The sequence below is a fragment of the Oncorhynchus masou genome, chromosome 29, assembly GCF_036934945.1.
Source record: "Oncorhynchus masou masou isolate Uvic2021 chromosome 29, UVic_Omas_1.1, whole genome shotgun sequence".
NCBI lineage: Eukaryota > Metazoa > Chordata > Actinopteri > Salmoniformes > Salmonidae > Oncorhynchus > Oncorhynchus masou.
The window spans coordinates 13,245,749-13,263,249 of record NC_088240.1 but is presented as its reverse complement, the minus strand read 5'-3'; the positions used below and the strand labels follow the sequence as shown (position 1 = coordinate 13,263,249).

At 42.7% G+C, this 17,501-nt stretch overlaps 1 pseudogene; it reads left to right on the top strand.

Moving 5' to 3' along the window:
* The first annotated feature begins 922 nt into the window (after nucleotides 1-922).
* On the top strand, nucleotides 923-8,965 carry LOC135519451 (transmembrane protein 182-like; annotated as a pseudogene).
* Nucleotides 8,966-17,501: the final 8,536 nt, after the last annotated feature.

Here is a 17,501-nt window from a genome sequence, read left to right as displayed (position 1 = left end):
TGTGTGTTGGTCCCACCATGGGGTGGTGGCTTGGGGTTGTGAGTGTGTGTGGGTGTGTGTGTGTGTGTGTGTTGGTCCCACCATGGGGTGGTGGCTTGGAGTTCTGAGTGTGTGTCTGTTGGGTTCAAACTTGCAGGACGCAGGAATGCCTTACTCCTGCACCCCCCCCCCAGATTCTCTTGTGCATGAAGGGGGTGGCCAGTTGCTGGTAGATATTTCTGTGCCTGAATCCCCCACCCCTACCTCGCCCCAGACCACTCCTGTGACAGTGGGGAGAGTGTGTGCAGCAGGCACCTTCAATAAGCCCCTCAAAATAGCACAGGGGGAGGGATCCACGCCACTGTCAGTTTCCCGGTTGTCTTGATCAGCCCAGCCCGGTCCAGCCCAGCCCAGTCCAGCCCAGCCCAGCCCAGCCCAGTCCAGCCCGGTCTAGCCCAGTCCAGCCCAGCCCGGTCCAGCCCAGTCCAGCCCAGTCCAGCTCTGTCCAGCCCGGTCCAGCCCGGTCCAGCCCAGTCCAGCCCAGCCCAGCCCAGTCCAGCCCAGTCCAGCCCGGTCCAGCCCAGTCCAGCCCAGTCCCCAGCCCAGTCCAGCCCCCAGCCCAGTCCAGCCCAGTCCAGCCCAGCCCAGTCCAGCCCATTCCTGTCCTCAGCAGCCCACAAACAGAGAAGAGAGGAGCCAGGATAAGTCCACTGTTGGACCATACACAGCAAAGTGGCATTCTTCCATGGGAGAAGAATTGCAGCTTGGACTATTGCAACACTAGGAATAGAAACACATACCTAAAGTGTCTAAGTGGACCCAGCATAGACACACTCACTCCGACTACGTGAAAACACAGTTTTTGATATCTCAGAGGATTACACACACAGGGCTAGTTGATTGGTCTCCATAAAGTGACAGTGTGTCTGGCCAGTACAGCACTATGAAGCTGAGTGTGGCTCTGTTCTTCGCGGGGCTGTTTGGGGCTCGGCGGCCATGTTTGTCCTCCTCTCCTTCGGGACAGATTACTGGTTCCTGGCATCAGAGACGTGTAACAAAGAAACTAACGGAACTATGGGACCTTGGGCCTCCGCCATAGAGGTAAGGAACACTCTTTCCCTACCTATATGTACATATCTACCTCAATTACCTCGTTCCCCTACACATTGACTCAGCACTGGTACCCTGTGTATATAGCCAAGTTATAGTTACTCATTGTGCATTTATTACCTGTGCTATTATTTTGAAATGTTTATATTATTTATATATTTTTCTCGTTGCATTGTTGGGAAGAGACTGTAAACAAACATTTCACTGTTAGTCTACACCTGTTGTTCACCAAGCATGTGACAAATAAGTTTAGATTTTATTTGAACATGTAGGTCTGGTGAGGTTTTTATGCTTAACATATTGTAATCCAATTTTACTTCGTATTTACAATAGCCCACTAATTACCTGTGTAGTGTTCATGAAATAATGGCAAAGTATTGACTTTTTGATGTTATTGGGATTCAGGTGGAAACAGCAGGTGCAAGGCAATGCAAGGCAATGCCTATCTTGGATGTTCCTTATCCAGTTCCTCCTGTCTCTTTTGGTCTAAGCTTTTTGGTCTAGAAGAAGGATGAGTACAACCCCAAGAACATCATCCCAACCATGAAACATGGAGGTGGAAACATCATTCTTTGGGGATGGTTTTCTGCAAAGGGGACAGGACGACTGCATCGTATTGAGGGGAGGATGGATGGGGCCATGTATCGCCAGATCTTGGCCAACAATCTCCTTCCCTCAGTAAGAGCATTGAAGATGGGCCGTGGCTGGGTCTTCCAGCATGACAACGACCCGAAACACACGGCCAGGGAAACTAAGGAATGGCTCCGTAAGAAGCATCTCAAGGTCCCGGAGTGGCCTAGCCAGTCTCCAGACCTGAACCCAATAGAACATATTTGGAGGTAGCTGAAAGTCCGTATTGCCCAGTGACAGCCCCAAAACCTGAAGGATCTGGAGAAGGTCTGTATGGAGGATTGGGCCAAAATCCCTGCTGCAGTGTGTGCAAACCTGGTCAAGAACTACAGGAAATGTATGATCTCTGTAATAAAAATCATACAATGTAATTTTCAGGATTTTTGTTTTAGATTCCGTCTCTCACAGGTGAAGTGTACCTATGATAAAAAATGACAGACCTCTACATGCTTTGTAAGTAGGAAACACTGCTGATTTTGCAGGTTATCAAATACTTGTTCTCCCCACTGTATATGTGGTCATGAAAGACAAAGGAGCTGAGGAACGTGGCCATTGGTGTAATATTGGTGGTAACATTGGATAAAACTATTGTCTTGTTTGCTGAATTGAGGGTTAAGGGTTAGGTGAGACCATGGAGGGCAAGACAAGTTGTTCCTCTTCTGGTTGAAGTCTTCTTAGAGGAAGTGGTTTTGGGGTGTCAAGTGGTGTCAAGGTCTAACACGGTTGTGTGCTCCAACGCACCTGATTCCACCAATCAAAATGTCCACCCCTGTTTGTCCCCAGGAAGAGAATGAAGAAACCTAGCTTTAGATCATTGTATGGTCAGTGTGGTGTAACGTTGCTTCAACATCTGTCAATACTGTGGTTCGGACTCGGATAGAGTCCATCGTCCATTACATTGGCTATTGGAGATTAAGGTCCTCACCTTAGTGCCAACCCTAAAAGTGTTTCTCATGAAAAACCCTCCAAACCTGGGCACATTTCAATTAATCAATTTATTTTGGTGGTAGTTTCTCATGGGTGGATGGTCCAATAACTCTTTCAGTAAGACTTGACCTTTGAACTGTGTAGGGCTTTGATATATATATACCTACTGTAGGGGCTGCTGGTGTAATCAGACCCTTTTTAATGCACTTGCTCTTCAACCATCCAGCGATTGAGACATATTGGATTCGCAAGTAATAGAAATACAAACATCAGTATTTACAACCCCCCAATATCACCCACTATAGCAGATACAGGTCATCACGATAAGCAATGACACAGGAATGTCTGCATGATATCTACACTATCAAACCACATGCACTGTATATAATATACCATGCACACTACTACACAGAAACATATCATTCATCAGTGTCCTAATGAGAGAGAGAGAGAGAGACACAGAAAGAGAGAGAGAGAGAGAGAGAGAGAGAGAGACATGAGGAGTTTTTTTCTGAAGGGTAAAGGTCAAAATAGAGAAAGGTATAGTCTATAGTAGGACAGGAGAAAAAGGGAGAATAGGAGAGAATGGGAGTAGGAGAGAACGGGGAATAGGAGAGAACGGGGAGTAGGAGAGAAAGGGGGAATAGGAGAGAACGGGGAATAGGAGAGAAAGGGGAATAGGAGAGAAAGCGGAAATAGGAGAGAAAGGGGAATAGGAGAGAAAGGGGGAATGAGAGAAAGGGGAATAGGAGAGAAAGGGGGAATGAGAGAAAGGGGAATAGGAGAGAAAGGGGGAATGAGAGAAAGGGGAATAGGAGAGAAAGGGGTACTAGGAGAGAAAGGGAATAGGAGAGAAATGGGTAATAGGAGAGAAAGGGGTAATAGGAGAGAAAGGGGAATAGGAGAGAAAGGGGGAATGAGAGAAAGGGGAATAGGAGAGAAAGGGGGAATAGGAGAGAAAGGGGTAATAGGAGAAAAAGGAGAATAGGAGAGAAAGGGGGAATGAGAGAAAGGGTAATAGGAGAGAAAGAGAAATATGAGAGAAAGGGGAATAGGAGAGAAAGGGGGAATGAGAGCAGCTGTTTAGTGAGTAGAGGGGACTCTCCATGCTGACTCAACAAACTTCTCACAACCCCATAGGAAGTTAAGGGTGCTCCCTCAGTGTGACCCTTCATCTTAGTCACCAGCTTTAGTAGTAGCACCATATACTCTGACAACATTCACCTGAACCAGCTGGCGTGGGGCTGAGAAGTCATTAGCTGATTCACTAGGTATTTTCTAAGAAAATAACAGGTAGAATGTAAAGAAGATAGAAGAAGTTCATGATGTGTATGTCATTGTTATAACTGTAACATGAAGGCTTTATGATGGAGTGTTCTACTAATGTGTTACTATCATTATCTTCCCCCCAGCGTTGTCCAGACACCACCTTCTACCACGAGGGCTTCTTTGGAGGTGCTTCTTCGGGGGAAACCTGGACGACCACAGCCTCTGGAAGTTCTGGATCAGTAAGTCAGATAATATTGCACTGCGCTTATTCACTACTTGTATAAAGTAGAACACTGGGGTCTTTCAATCCTATTACTTTCTTTAATTGACATGTTGGCCAGTACAGGGCCAGAATGAAACAATGCAAACAGTTCATGACAGCAGAGAGGAAGAGACGAAGTGAGAGGTTTCACTCTCACCAAAATCTGTCCAAAATAAGCCCAATGCGTTTCTATGGGTTTATTTTGGACCTAAGCTTGTCGCCTGCCTTCCCACCTTTGGGACAACGACTCCAAATGTTAGGGCGGAGACATGAGCCTCACTCATTTATCTAATGTGACTTCTTGATGCCTTGAAGTGGTATGTTATATTATTCTTGGGTCATGTGACTCAATGGAAAGGCTGCATGTGCTGTCATTCAGTTCCGTTGTCATCTGATGAGATTTGTTGACAGTCTCTGATAGACAACTTCCAGGGAGCGCCATTTTCCCAAACACCCTCAAACTTTGGGAATGACCTGGAGAGGGCCTACTGAATTCCTCAAGGCAGAGGACAGTGAGAGAGCAGAAAGAGAGTTAGAAGAAATGGAAAAAAGAGAGTGGAAATTAACATCATTTAATGCAATTACCAAATGTTTCTGCATTTTATAAAACTGTAAGACCATGCCAGCTTGTTCTCTGTATAGATTCCACTAGTACATGCTGTCTTTGTATTATAAGGGCCCTTGATGAGGAGAAGACGATAATGCCAGTGTCACAAACCCCTGGGCAAAAACTGGTTGAATCAATCAATCAATCAAATGTTTTATTTGTCAAATGTGCAGAATACCGTGAAATGCTTACTTACAAGCCCATTTAAGAAAATATAGGTCAATATTTACTAAATAAACTAAAGTAAAAAGTTTGAATTAAAAAAGTACCACATTGAAATAACAATAATGAGGCGATATACAGGAGGTACCGGTACCGAGTCAATGTGGAGACTATATACAGGAGTTACTGGTAACGAATCAATGTGCAGGGGTACAGGTTAGTCGAGGTAATTTAAACATGTAGGTAGTGGGTTTGATTACAGGCTCAAAATTACCAGAAACAAAGAACTTTCTTCTGAAACTTGTCAGTCTATTACTGTACTGAGAAATTAAGGCTATTACATGCGAGAAATTGCCAAGAAACTGAAGATCTCGTACAACGATGTGTACTCCTCCCTTCACAGGACAGCGCAAACTGGCTCTAACCAGAATAAAAAGAGGAGTTGCAGGCCCCGGTGCACAACTGAGCAAGAGGACAAGTACATTACAGTGTCTAGTTTGAGAAACAGACGCCTCACAAGTCCTCAACTGGAAGCTTCATTAACTAGTACCCGCAAAACACCAGTCTCAACGTCAACAGTGAAGAGGCGACTAAGTTTACATACACCTTAGCCAATTACATTTAAACTCAGATTTTCACAATTCCTGACATTTAATCCAAGTAAAAATTCCCTGTCATAGGTCAGTTAGGATCACTACTTTATTTTAATAATGTGAAATGTCAGAATAATAGTAGACAGAATTATTTATTTCAGCTTTAATTTCTTTCATCACATTCCCAGTGGGTCAGAAGTTTACAAACACTCAATTAGTATTTGGTAGCATTGCCTTAAACAATTTAAACTTGGGTCAAACGTTTTGGGTTGCCTTCCACAAGATTCCTACAATAAATAGGGTGAATTTTGGCCCATTTTCTGTAAGATTGAGGTCAGGGCTTGTGATAGCCACAATACCTTACCTCTGTTGTCCTTAATACATTTTGCCACAACTTTGGAAGTATGCTTGGGGTCATTGTCCATTTGAAAGACCCATTTGAGACCAAGCTTTAACTTCCAGACTGATGTCTTGAGTTGTTGCTTCAATATATCCACATCATTTTCCTCCCGCATGACGCCATCTATTTTGTGAAGTGCACCAGTCCCTCCTGCAGCAAAGCACCCCCAGAAGATGATGCTGCCACCCCCATGTTTCACGGTTGGGATGGTGTTCCTCGGGTTACAAGCATTTTTCCTCCAAACATAATGTCGGTCATTATGGCCAAACAGTTCTATTTTTGTTTCATCAGACCAGAGGACACTTCTCCAAAAAGTACAATCTTTGTCAACATGTGCAGCTGCAAACCGTAGTCTGTCTTTTTTATGGCTGTTTTGGACCAGTGGCTTCTTCCTTGCTGTGCGGCCTTTCAGGTTATGTCGATATAGGACTTGTTTTACTGTGGATATAGATACCTTTGTACCTGTTTCCTCCAGCATCTTCACAAGATCCTTTGCTGTTGTTCTGGGATTGATTTGCACATTCTGGGATTGATTTGTACGTTCATCTCTAGAGGACAGAACGCGTCTCCTTCCTGAGCGATATGATGGTTGCGTGGTCCCATGGTGTTTATACTTGCGTACTATTGTTTGTACAGATGAACGTGGTACCTTCAGGCATTTGGAAATTGCTCAAGGATGAACCAGACTTGTGGAAGTCTACAATTTTTTTTCTGAGGTCTTGGCTGATTTCTTAGAATTTTCCCATGATGTCAAGCAAAGAGGCACTGAGTTTCAAGGTAGGCCTTGAACTACATCCACAGGTACACCTCCAATTGACTCAAATTATGTCAATTAGCCTATCAGAAGCTTCTAAAGCCATGACATAATGTTCTTGAATTTGCCAAGCTGTTTAAAGGCACAGTCAATTTAGTGTATGTAAACTTCTGACCCACTGGAATTCTGATACAGTGAATGATAAGTTAAATAATCTGTCTATAAACAATTGTTAGAAAATGACTTGTGTCATGCACAAAGTAGATGTCCTAACCGACTTGCCAAAACTATAGTTTGTTAACAAGAAATTTGTGGAGTGGTTGAAAAACGAGTTTTAATGACCTCAACCTAAGACCGAACCCAAACCGGCTGCGTGCGTGCGCCATCGTGCATACATTTATTTTGTCCCCCCCACACCAAACGCAATCACGACACGCAGGTTAAAATATCAATACAAACTCTGAACCAATTTTATTAATTTGGGGACAGGTCAAAAAGCATTAAACATTTATGGCAATTTAGCTAGTTAGCTTGCACTTGCTAGCTAATTTGTCCTATTTAGCTAGCTTGCTGTTGCTAGCTAATTTGTCCTGGGATATAAACATTGAGTTGTTATTTTACCTGAAATGCACAAGGTCCTGTACTCTGCCAATTATTCCACACATAAAACGGTCAACCAAATAATTTCTTGTCATCTCTCCTCCTCCTCCTAGGCTTTTTCTTCTCTTGACTTTATATTGCGATTGGCAACTTTCATCATTACCGCCACTGACCTCATTCGTTTTTCAGTCACCCACGTGGGTTTAACCAATGAGGAGATGGCACGTGGGTACCTACTATACCTTCTATTTTAGCCCTTGGCAACGCAGACGCTTGTTGGTGCGCACAAGCAGTGTGGGTGCAATAATTGAATAACATAGATTTCTCCATTTATTTTGCAACACGTGACGCGAGAGGTGTGGTCAGCCTGTGAGTTTATGTAAACTTCCGACTTCAGCTGTATATATATATATATATGTGTGTGATTTAATGTATGTAACAATGTGCTTGTTTGTTTCTCACTAGCCAATCAGCCGCATGCCAAAGTTTGCACACACGCCTACCTCTTCCCATTTCCAGTGTCTCAACAGACTCACAATGCCACTACATATGACTCTGCAATCAGTAAGTGCTTATCTGTGTGTGCATTTTATATGTAATTGACATCTAATATATGTAGCCTACTATGAGATTGTGAGATTGTCCACATGTGTTTGTGTTGGTATATTCAAATTAAAGTCAGCCTATCATTCTGTTACTCATGGTTCTAACATTGATTGACATTCGTCTCATACAGTCTACAGAGGCTTCTGGAGTATCTTCATGCTAATTGGTGTGACTGCCGTTGTAATGGGCGGGTTTTTATCATCTGTGCTGCCCCATTCGCCAGTCACCATCTATATAAGGCTGGGGGCGGCATCTTCCTGATGTCCGGTGAGTCATTGGCCGATAACATCATACATTTCAGGATACACAACATAGGATAGGATTGAGCTTAACAGTTTCCCTCTGTTGAACGGATGTACAAAGATGACAAGCTCATGAATACCATCAATAATACAAATACCTGCTGCAGCCAGTCTGTTACTGTTTCTTCTCCCAATCACCTCCTCTCCGCCTACCTTTCTCTCCCATCATCTCTCTCTCCCATCATCTCTCTCTCTCTCTCTCTCTCACACACACACACACACACACACACACACACACACACACACACACACACACACACACACACACACACACACACACACACACACACACACACACACACACACACACACACACACACACACACACACACACACACACACACACACCTCTTCAACCTTGCCTATCTCTCTCTCCCCCTCCCCTCCCTTCCCTCAGCTCTGTTCCTGCTGGGTGTGGTGTGGATGTCTGTGCTGTGGGTGGAGTTGATGGACGTGGTGCAGTTCTCCGTGGACCACCAGCGCTCCTCTTTGTGCCCCACCTTCGACCTCACCATCCACTACGGCCTGTCCTTCTTCTTCGCCCCCGACCGCATCTCCTTCTGCCTGCTGGCCGGACTCCTCTTCCTCCTCATTGGCCGGTCCGTACAGATGCAGTATCACTGATTGGTGTTGCCGTGACGATAGGGGGAGGCTTCTGAAACAGGTTTGGGGCCAATTCTATTTCCATTCCTTTAATTCAGTAAGTCAACTGAATCCCACATTCCTCTCGTAGAGAAGCATTGAGAAACATTGGAATTGGAATTTCAGTTTACTTCCTGAATTGACTGAATTTACAAATAATTGACCCCAACCCTGCTCTGTAACTTCAAGAATGTGTTGAAAATCTCTGCGTTCTGTCAATCATCCACCAATAGTATGAACTCTGGTGTCACTGATTTGACGGGTTACGTTGACATGTTTCAGTCACTGCCAGTGTTTGACAGAGTTCCACCTAAAGTGGAGTTCATGGTCAATTTTTTTTATTTTAAATGACACCCTATATCCCCATATTAGTGCACTACTTTTCACCAGAGTTTCTTTAGGGAATAGGGCACCGTTTGAGACACAGCCAAGTCCTAAATTCCCCATCACTACATGTTCTTCACCTGACACATACAGTACTGGGAGACACAGGATTGGTTGGTTGAAACGCGGCAGCGGATGTTGGTGATTTGCTTATGCAGGCTGTCTGCAGTCACATGTCAGATGTTGCCGTAGCAGCGAGTAGGAAATGACGATGATAAGGGATTAGGAAGAGTGTTATGTTTGGGAGTTCTTTCTCTTTGTATTGGTATCCTTAGTCAAATGGTTTTTAGAAGGCTGCTACTGAGGGTGTTGAGTTGTCCTTTAACATAAATGAAGGGCGAACAAGTCACTTTATATGCTGTAGATGTGGTTACCACTTTTATAAATGGAAAACATGTGTATTCCTTTTTCAATTATTAACACATTTTGAGAGGAAATGTGAACGCCTCACCGTGATAGAAGCATGCTCTGTGAAGAGTTATAAATAAGTGTGAATGCCTCACTGTGATAGAAGCATGCTGCGTGAAGAGTTATAAATAAGTGTGAATGCCTCACCGTGATAGAAGCATGCTGCGTGAAGAGTTATAAATAAGTGTGAATGCCTCACTGTGATAGAAGCATGCTGCGTGAAGAGTTATAAATAAGTGTGAATGCCTCACTGTGATAGAAGCATGCTGCGTGAAGAGTTATAAATAAGTGTGAATGCCTCACCGTGATAGAAGCATGCTGCGTGAAGAGTTATAAATAAGTGTGAATGCCTCACCGTGATAGAAGCATGCTGCGTGAAGAGTTATAAATAAGTGTGAATGCCTCACCGTGATAGAAGCATGCTGCGTGAAGAGTTATAAATAAGTGTGAATGCCTCACCGTGATAGAAGCATGCTGCGTGAAGAAGCAGTTATAAATAAGTGTGAATGCCTCACCGTGATAGAAGCATGCTGCGTGAAGAGTTATAAATAAGTGTGAATGCCTCACCGTGATAGAAGCATGCTGCGTGAAGAGTTATAAATAAGTGTGAATGCCTCACCGTGATAGAAGCATGCTGCGTGAAGAGTTATAAATAAGTGTGAATGCCTCACCGTGATAGAAGCATGCTGCGTGAAGAGTTATAAATAAGTGTGAATGCCTCACCGTGATAGAAGCATGCTGCGTGAAGAGTTATAAATAAGTGTGAATGCCTCACCGTGATAGAAGCATGCTGCGTGAAGAGTTATAAATAAGTGTGAATGCCTCACCGTGATAGAAGCATGCTGCGTGAAGAGTTATAAATAAGTGTGAATGCCTCACCGTGATAGAAGCATGCTGCGTGAAGAGTTATAAATAAGTGTGAATGCCTCACCGTGATAGAAGCATGCGTGAAGAGTTATAAATAAGTGTGAATGCCTCACCGTGATAGAAGCGTGAAGAGTTATAAATAAGTGTGAATGCCTCACCGTGATAGAAGCATGCTGCGTGAAGAGTTATAAATAAGTGTGAATGCCTCACCGTGATAGAAGCATGCTGCGTGAAGAGTTATAAATAAGTGTGAATGCCTCACCGTGATAGAAGCATGCTGCGTGAAGAGTTATAAATAAGTCTGAATGCCTCACCGTGATAGAAGCATGCTGCGTGAAGAGTTATAAATAAGTCTGAATGCCTCACCGTGATAGAAGCATGCTGCGTGAAGAGTTATAAATAAGTGTGAATGCCTCACCGTGATAGAAGCATGCTGCGTGAAGAGTTATAAATAAGTGTGAATGCCTCACCGTGATAGAAGCATGCTGCGTGAAGAGTTATAAATCAGCCATAGAAGTGGAGATTAGATCACCATAAAGTGATTCATATTAATGATCGGGGCATTTCACTGTGTGATTTTAATTTTGATTTTGATATTCAGCCTTCTTGACACTGCACTGTCAGTTTAGCCCTTATTTCTGGTCAAACCAGCCAATCAGATATCTTAGTGCCTTCTGAGAAAAATGTGTTATAGTGAATTAATGGTTAATATAAGAGCCATATATTTAGAATATATGAATAATACTGTATGGCTCTGGTTAAAATGTTTGAGTAAAGTACTTGTTTTCTTTGTAAACACACTGAACAAGAATACAAACGCAACATGGAACAATTTCTAAGATTTTACTGAGTTACAGTTCATATGAGGAAATCAGTCAATTGAAATAAATTCATTAGGCCCTAATTTATGGATTTCACATGACTGGGAATACAGATATGCATCTGTTGGTCACAGATACCTTAATTAAAGGTAGGGAGGTGGATCAGAAACCTAGTCAGTATCTGGTGTGATCACCATTACCATAGCCTCACCGCCACCATGGGGCACTCTGTTCTCAATGTTGACATCAGCAAACCACTTACCCACACAATGTCATACTCGCTGTCTGCCATCTGTCTAGTACAGTTGAAACCAGGATTAATCTGTGAAGAGCACACTTGTCCAGCGTGCCAGTAGCCATTTAAGTGGAGCATTTGCCCACTGAAGTTGTTGTTTTTTAATTTTTTAATTTTTTAATTTCACCTTTATTTAAACAGGTAGGCTAGTTGAGAACAAGTTCTCATTTACAACTGCGACCTGGCCAAGATAAAGCATAGCAATGTGAACAGACAACAGAGTTACACATGGAGTAAACAATTAACAAGTCAATAACACAGTAGAAAAAAAAGGGGAGTCTATATACAATGTGTGCAAAAGGCATGAGGAGGTAGGCGAATAATTACAATATTGCAGATTAACACTGGATTGATAAATGATCATGTACAGGTAGAGATATTGGTGTGCAAAAGAGCAGAAAAGTAAATAAATAAAAACTGTGGGGATGAGGTAGGTGAAAATGGGTGGGCTATGTACCAATAGATCATGTACAGCTGCAGTGATCGGTTAGCTGCTCGGATAGCTGATGTTTGAAGTTGGTGAGGGAGATAAAGGTCTCCAACTTCAGCGATTTTTGCAATTCGTTCCAGTCACAGGCAGCAGAGTACTGGAACGAAAGGCGGCCGAATGAGGTGTTGGCTTTAGGGATGATCAGTGAGATACACCTGCTGGAGCGCGTGCTACGGATGGGTGTTGCCATCGTGACCAGTGAACTGAGATAAGGCGGAGCTTTACGTTGCCGAAGTGCGTCTTGACTGCGGAAGTGCAGTCAAGACCCTGGTGAGTACGACGAGCACACAGATGAGCTTCCCTGAGACGGTTTCTTCCATTGTGCAAACCCACAGTTTCATCAGCTGTCCGGGTGGCTGGTTGTGAGGCCGATTGGACGTACTGCCAAATCCTGTTAAACAACGTTGTAGGTGGCTTATGGTAGAGAAATTAGCATTCAATTATCTGGCAACAGCTCTGGTTGACTCTCCTGCAGTCAGCATGCCAGTTGCCTGCTCCCTCAAAACATCTGTGGCATTGTGTTGTGTGAAAAAAACATTTTAGAGTGGCCTTTTATTGTCCCCAGCACAAGGTACACATGTGTAATGATCATGTTGTTTAATCAGCTTCTTGATATGCCAAGGTGGATGGATTCTTTTGGCAAAGTAGAAACGCTCACTAACACGGATGCAAACAAATTTATGCACAAAATATGGGAGAAAAAGGCTTTTTGTACGTATGGAACATTTCTGGGATCTTGTATTTCAGCTCATGAAACATGGGACCAACACTTTACATGTTGCATTTATATTTGTGTTCAGTGTAGTAGATTATTTATCGAACAATGTAAATTACTACATATTCAGGTTAAAACACAAACAAATGGATAAAATCTTTTTTGTGAATGTGTTTTCTGGATACGTTTTATCAAAATGAAAGTGTAGTTGTTATGTTAATTACTTGAACGTTCACATAACAAGGCCTGATTTCATGATCAAAACATACTCTCTCCTTCAGTGTTTTTTCTGCCTTTTACTCATTCAATCAAGAGCCATGAATTTATCACAAAGTATTTGGAAAGGGAAAGGGGGATACCTAGTCAGTTGTATAACTGAATACATTCAATTTAAATGCAGTCTTCCGCATTTAACATGGCAAGAAAATTTACGTTTTGGACGTGACACAGACAGGTCTAATTACTGTTCTCTAAACCAATATCCACATTTTATAATATTAGCTACTGCCTTTCTCTCTTTAGTGGCAGCTGTGCTTTCGATTTGGCTAAGAAGATCATCATTAGAGAATATTCAAACCCAGACTGTCCCCACCATGCCAAAAGCACTGGGTAAACTTAGACTCATCTAATGATTACAATGGCTATTTGAATCTACAGGTGTGCCTCATTGAAAATACAATCTAGGCAAATGTGTCTAATGACTGTCTGTGGTATGGTCTGTTTTGGTCTGTAGTGTGTACTCTGTGTACTCTCCGAGCACCACTCTTCACATCTAGACAGTGCTCTAGATGGATGTTCTTATCAGATAAGGACTTACTGCAGCTAACCAGATCGAACGACTCACCCGAGACAAAGTGAAACTAGAAGGTGCATCGATGGACCATCCCGGAATTATGAACCACACTACCATGTCTCAGTGGTACGGCTGTTGGGAGTGGCCCACCGGTCTGCCGTTCTACCTGGGAGTTGAGGTGTTCAACTGCCTCCTGGGTCTGGTCACCAACAGCTGGTATCTGTGGCTGGTTGCGGGCGGCCCTCTGGTTCAGGTCATCAAGGAGATCTTCGCCCTCAACCTGGCCATCATGGAGCTCATCTACTGCATTATTTCACCACTGACCGTCTTCAACACCCTCTTCATCAAAAGCCAGACCATCTTCCAATTCAGCGGCTATACGTTCGGCTTGGTCAGCGCCGGCCGCCCTCTGCTCCAGTGCTTTATATGTGTGGAGCGCTACCTGGCGGTGGTCCACCCACTGCTCTTCCTGAAGTACAGGCCTCTGAGGTACAGGGTGGTGTGTGTGACTCTGGCTTGGATGCTGTCTCTCGTATTCTGTGTTGTGATCGGCTTAATAGGCGGCGTGATAGTCAATGCCGGTGTTTTCTCAATCACTCTGGCCATCGACTTCTTCTGCTGTGTTTCCATCCTGAGGGTGCTGGGCAAGTCCGGTCCAGCGGATGGAGGGAAGGAGAGACACGGGGAGAAAGAAGAGGGAGGGAACTTGATGAAGAGAAGAGCGTCCCGTACCGTTCAGATCATTCTGCTGACTCTGCTGGTGAATTACACTCCTTCCATCATCGGAGGTGTCCTGGTACGTTGTCTCCCTGATGGTTCAGTGACAGCGTTGTGTGTCGTGGTTCCTATCACTTTGATGTTTACTGTTTTTGGGAGTTTCACTCAGCCCCTTCTCTACCTAACCAGGGCTGGAAAACTACCCTCTGTCTGTTGGAAAAGAGAGGGATGATAGCCCTACTTTGGAGGAAAGTTTGCCTGGTTAAATTGTATTTATAAACACAAACAAACACAAAAAACACAGTTTTTGAATGACATTAATTATAGATATAGTTGTTGGATCTTAATTTGAGACAGTTGCTATAGCAGAAAAATAACCATAAATGTGAATCATTATGTGGATCATAATCAATGGGGGAAAAAATGTATGGGTTATTCCATTTTTCGTTAGGGCAGATCAATTATGGAGTGGAAATTACAAACGTTAGAAGCCTTTTTAAACCTTCAATAGACATTTGCATTTCCTGCTATGCAGGAAAATTCTCAACCAAAAAAAAAAATTAAAATTAAAATTGAACCTTTATTTAACTAGGCAAGTCAGTTAAGAACCAACTCTTATTTACAATGACGGCCTACCCTGGACAAACCCGGACGACGCTGGGCCAATTGTTCGCCGCCCTATGGGACTCCCAATCACAGCCGGTTGTGATATAGCATGCCTCATGAGAGATTAGTTCAACTGTGCTACTCCATCAGAACCTGAAATATAAGCTTATTTTACTCCAATGTTTGTAAAAAAGGTTAATGTAAAATAACACTGGTAAAATGGTTAAAACTATCATTTTTGATATGGATGGCCAGTCCTTGCATCCATAGCTCTGTCTATAAACTTGAGAGTGTTACATTTGTCAGGGGTGGCTGGGTGACCGCTTCATTTAACTTTGAACTGCAGATTTCCACTTTAAAGTTGATAATGTTAGTACATTGTAAGGGTTCATTTTACTTCAGCTATTTGTAATACTGTATGTAATACAAATGTAATGTTAGTGTAACATCATAATTACTTTTGCAACAAAACCTGCTAAGGAGTTTTATCTTTATTTTGATGTGTTCTTATGATGTCTGTGTGAATTTTGTCTGTGAGATCTTTGTGTGTGAGATCTTTGTCTCTGAGAGCTTTGTGTGTGAGATCTTTGTCTCTGAGAGCTTTGTGTGTGAGATCTTTGTCTCTGAGAGCTTTGTGTGTGAGATCTTTGTCTCTGAGAGCTTTGTGTGTGAGATCTTTGTGTGTGAGATCTTTGTCTCTGAGAGCTTTGTGTGTGAGATCTTTGTGTGTGAGATCTTTGTCTCTGAGAGCTTTGTGTGTGAGATCTTTGTGTGTGAGATCTTTGTCTCTGAGAGCTTTGTGTGTGAGATCTTTGTCTCTGAGAGCTTTGTGTGTGAGATTGTTGTGTGTGAGACCTTGTGCTGTGTTGGCCTATCTTGCTATTTCAAGGTCAGTTGAACCAAAGTACAGACATAATGCCAAACATAGAGAGAAGGCTTAACACAGTCAACTTTAAACATGTGTTTCTATCCTTTCTATTTCATCTCCTTGTGGTCCTGTAGGACTTATAGTCAGATATGTCAACTTCATTATATGCCTGCTTGGTCTGTATGTCATAATTTGTTATGTAAATCTGTCCAAAGAAACAAATAAAAATACATGCCCCATTTTTTTGTTAAATGACAGACCCAAATCCAAACTTTAAAATGTGGAGTAAATGAAAAGAATGAACTCAACACACTGATCTATTCATATCCTAACCCCTAGAGAGCAGTGTTGTCCTACTGCTAATTTAGCCTCTGCTGAGAAACACAGTATACTATTGTTCATCTGGATTTCTGATCACCTGGTATTTTATGGCTTATGCTTTCCCTCAGAGGGAGGATTTGTATAGAGTTCCTGTGTATGTGAAGAGGGATATGAAGGTGTTCACACCTTGTCTGACAGCAGGAGGGCCATTTGACTCATGAATGGAGGACTTGTGTGTCCTGTGTCCTGTGCTGCTGATGATTCTCCTGAGTCTGTGTTGAAGAAATACCCTGCCATACCTCATAATACATTTACTTCTAAACAAAGTGCATCCATAGATTTACCATTCCAGACAATAAGTGTGACTTATTGTAAGAACAGAGTGTGACTTATTGTAAGAACAGAGTGTGACTTATTGTAAGAACAGAGTGTGACTTATTGTAAGAACAGAGTGTGACTTATTGTAAGAACAGAGTGTGACTTATTGTCAGAACAGAGTGTGACTTATTGTCAGAACAGAGTGTGACTTATTGTAAGAACAGAGTGTGACTTATTGTAAGAACAGAGTGTGACTTATTGTCAGAACAGAGTGTGACTTATTGTCAGAACAGAGTGTGACTTATTGTAAGAACAGAGTGTGACTTATTGTAAGAACAGAGTGTGACTTATTGTCAGAACAGAGTGTGACTTATTGTCAGAACAGAGTGTGACTTATTGTCAGAACAGAGTGTGACTTATTGTCAGAACAGAGTGTGACTTATTGTCAGAACAGAGTGTGACTTATTGTCAGAACAGAGTGTGACTTATTGTCAGAACAGAGTGTGACTTATTGTCAGAACAGAGTGTGACTTCCTGTAAGAACAGAGTGTGACTTCCTGTAAGAACAGAGTGTGACTTATTGTCAGAACAGAGTGTGACTTATTGTAAGAACAGAGTGTGACTTATTGTAAGAACAGAGTGTGACTTATTGTCAGAACAGTGTGACTTATTGTCAGAACAGAGTGTGACTTCCTGTAAGAACAGAGTGTGACTTATTGTCAGAACAGAGTGTGACTTATTGTCAGTACAGAGTGTGACTTATTGTCAGAACAGAGTGTGACTTCCTGTAAGAACAGAGTGGCACGATATTACTGTGTGATTATTCAGAGAGAATGACCTTCTGGCCCTGATGTTTGGGGTGAATAAAGCTGAGACACAATCCTTTTCTCTAGAATAAGGAAAACACACACCTGAATGGGATAGGCCCAAGCTGGCCAAACTGACTAACACTCTTGTGCAGATGCCCATGATTTATTAAAAGGTACAACTACCAATGTGCAGCAAAAGCTGCCTTTCATCTTGCAGACATTCTACAGTACCTCCTTCTCTAAGAG